Raw genomic sequence first — 4,002 nt, 5'->3', positions numbered from 1 at the left:
TTGTATTTGTGTTCTCATAGGCCTACACCTTTTGTTAATTATTCAAAAAGTCCTTCCTCAATGGGACCCTTTGATGGTCCAAAATTGATCCAAATAGTTTATGAAGGCCAGTAAGGAAGGTTAAAAAGTTCAGAAAGAACAAAGCAATCAAATGTTTAGAGTAAAAGAAGTAACAGAGTAGCAGAAGTTGGTAACAAGAGAGTTAGGAGTGAGAGATGTAGGAAGGAGTAGCAGAAGTTGGTAACAAAGAGGATGAATTGAGAGATTCAGGAAAGAGTAGCAGGGGCTTATAACAAAAGAGAAAGGATAGAGAGATGTAGGAAGGAGTAGCAGAAGTTGGTAACAAGAGAGTTAGGATTGAGATGTGAAGGAAAGAGTAGCATGGGCTTATAACAAAGAGGATGAATTGAGAGGTTCAGGAAAGAGTAGCAGGGGCTTATCACAAAAGAGAAAGGATAGAGAGATGTAGGAAGGAGTAGCAGAAGTTGGTAACAAGAGAGTTAGGATTGAGAGGTGAAGGAAAGAGTAGCATGGGCTTATAACAAAGAGGATGAATTGAGAGGTTCAGGAAAGAGTAGCAGGAGCTTATAACAAAGGAGAAAGTATAGAGAGATGTAGGAAGGAGTAGCAGAAGTTGGTAACAGAGAGTTAGAACAGAGAGGTGTAGGAAGGAATAGCAGAAGTTGGTAACAGGGAGTAAGGATTGAGAGTAGCAGGGGCTGATAGCAAAAGAGAAAGGATTGAAAGATGTAGGAATGAGTAGCAGAGGTTGGTAACAGAGAGTTAGGATTGAGAGATGTAGGAAGAAGGAAGAAGTTGGTAACAGAGAGTAAAGATTGAGAGGTGAAGGAAAGAGTAGCAGGGGCTTATAACAAAAGAGTTAGGATTGAGAGATGTAGGAAGGAGTAGCAGAAGTTGGTAACAAAGAGGATGAATTTAGAGATTCAGGAAAGAGTAGCAGGGGCTTATAACAAAAGAGAAAGGATAGAGAGATGTAGGAAGGAGTAGCAGAAGTTGGTAACAAGAGAGTTAGGATTGAGATGTGAAGGAAGAGTAGCAGGGGCTGATAACAAAGTGGATGAATTGAGAGGTTCAGGAAAGAGTAGCAGGGGCTTATCACAAAAAAAGAAGAGATTGAGAGACGTAGGAAGGAGTAGCAGAAGTTGGTAACAGAGAGTTAGGATTGAGAGGTAAAGGAAAGAGTAGCATGGGCTTATAACAAAGAGGATGAATTGAGAGGTTCAGGAAAGAGTAGCAGGGGCTTATCACAAAAGAGAAAGGATAGAGAGATGTAGGAAGGAGTAGCAGAAGTTGGTAACAAGATAGTTAGGACTGAGAGGTGAAGGAAAGAGTAGCATGGGCTTATAACAAAGAGGATGAATTGAGAGGTTCAGGAAAGAGTAGCAGGAGCTTATAACAAAAGAGAAAGAATAGAGAGATGTAGGAAGGTGTAGCAGAAGTTGGTAACAGAGAGTTAGAAGAGAGAGGTGTAGGAAAGAATAGCAGAAGTTGGTAACAGGGAGTAAGGATTGAGAGTAGCAGGGGCTGATAACAAAAGAGAAAGGATTGAAAGATGTAGGAATGAGTAGCAGAAGTTGGTAACAGAGAGTTAGGATTGAGAGATGTAGGAAGAAGGAAGAAGTTGGTAACAGAGAGTAAAGATTGAGAGGTGAAGGAAAGAGTAGCGGGGGCTTATAACAAAAGAGAAAGGATTGAGAGACGTAGGAAGGAGTAGCAGAAGTTGGTAACAAGAGAGTTAGGATTGAGATGTGAAGGAGAGTAGCAGGGGCTGATAACAAAGAGGATGAATTGAGAGGTTCAGGAAAGAGTAGCAGGGACTTATCACAAAAGAGAAAGGATTGAGAGATGTAGGAAGGAGTAGCAGAAGTTGGTAACAAGAGAGTTAGGATTGAGAGGTGAAGGAATAGCAAGAGGTGGTACCGTAGAAGGCTAGTAGTTGCATAACGAGTAGAAAAGCTAAACCTAGATAAAGTAAAAGTGAAAGGACATCAACACAAATGTTAGTATGGGTTTCGATGGGTTTGAATGATTGGTATTGAATTGTTCCTTGTTGTTTTATCATGCTAATTACTTCCTCATTTACATACAACCTGTCCTATTGGTATATAAGTACTCTAGGCATTGTTTTCTGTTCTGATGATGAGAATAGTTTCTCGAAACATGTCACATTTTAAGGCAGTTTGCCTATTCATTAAATGTGTCACTATAGTTATTTTAACTCGAAAGTTCGGTGGAATCATTCATGATTTATCTAATATATATTAAATGTATTATATACGCTCTGCTCCAAAAAGTCGATAGCCGTATGGTCGGTTGTATCTGGATTTGCCAGGTTTTATCCAGGTGGAAGTTCAATTACCATGGATTTTCCGTGTAGTAACGCTTGTATTATTTCAGCGTGTGTGGGGGTTAAGATGTTGGGTTCAAATAGACGGCTTTTGTCCGCAAAAATGTGTTATCGGCTAAAATAAATCTGCTGTACATACACCTAGTTACATGTCAAAATGTCATGCTATCAGAGTTCATGCAAATAGAAAATGAATAGACGCAATAAATAACAGTTCACAACACCATATTAAATTATACAACTTTATTACTCACTCATTTCAACACAACCATTTCAATTGAAATCTTAAACAATCATCAAGAATGTACATATAATTTAATTTTTATTTTACAAATAGATGAATATTATTTATCAGAAAATCTAATTTAGTTAGAATCTCACCATTAAAGAATAAATTGTGCATCTAATTGTGCGAAACTTGGTCCAATTTTGTTTTGCCATTTATAGAAAAACACCAGGAAAGTAATGCAGTCAACTCTCCCAATACCGGACTCTCTGAAAACCGGAAACTGTCCCAATACCAGACTTTTCTTGAAGTCCAAACAGTCCCAAATTAATTTTTATCATTAAAAACAAATTCGAATATCAGAATTTCTGGAAAAATTGACATATTTTGGCCAGCCCAAAGGTGTCCGGTATTGGGAAAGTTGAATGTAATGTAACAGCTGGGGTAAATTTTAAGGCACAACACATCAACTAATTAACTTTACTAATTACATATAAATCTAGTTATTCATTTCAATCAAACATTAACAGTTTTGGAAAATAATATAAATTGAAAGCAATAAATACTTTTATCCTCTTCATTAGGAACGTCAAAATTGTTCTTCTGCAGTTACTGCAGTAACTTTATTTTGTTTACTCTAACTGCCTCAAAATTATTGAAAAAATAAAATCATGTTATTGCAGTAAAAAAATAATTTTGAAATGTTCCTTTTAATGAATAAACAAAATCTTGAACAACTTCCCCCCACCCCACCCTTTTCATCAAATACTACCATTCCATGACTGGCCTTTTAATTATAAAAGGTAATAATCATCATATCATTAAGCTTTATATCATATTCATTACATAACTGTACTTCTTCCACAATATATACAACCTTTATACAATACATATTATAACATAAATATATATGCGAGGTAAAAATATGAATATGGATGGATTGAATAATATCTTAGTAATTATAATATTAAGGCAATATAGAATATTTTTTACATTATATAATTATACCTCTACTAGTAGTAAATGAGCACATTAAAAACTTTATAGTATAATCTTGGGGTTTTTAGCACACATCCAAAAGCGTATATAATCACTGTACTGGCTTTTGTTATTTTACAGGGGAGGATCCAGGGAGCGCTAGGGGAGCACTTCCACTTTTAACAGCTAAAATAAAATGCCACTTTTTTTTCACATACTATTATATGTTAGTGCTCCCCTGTTTAGCAAACCCTGGTTCCTCCCCATATATTATAGTAGTTGTTCATCGTAAAGATTAAATACCATATTATAAATGTTAAATTAGTATTTATAAATTCATATTGTACTACAGTACTGGGTATTTTAATATGAATCATTCAAATTAAATTTTTCATATGAAATTAAACAAGGATGACTAATAATAAATGAG

The sequence above is a fragment of the Antedon bifida genome, chromosome 3 (genome assembly GCF_963402885.1).
Source record: "Antedon bifida chromosome 3, ecAntBifi1.1, whole genome shotgun sequence".
Taxonomy (NCBI): domain Eukaryota; kingdom Metazoa; phylum Echinodermata; class Crinoidea; order Comatulida; family Antedonidae; genus Antedon; species Antedon bifida.
Note: the sequence above shows the minus strand (reverse complement) of the source record.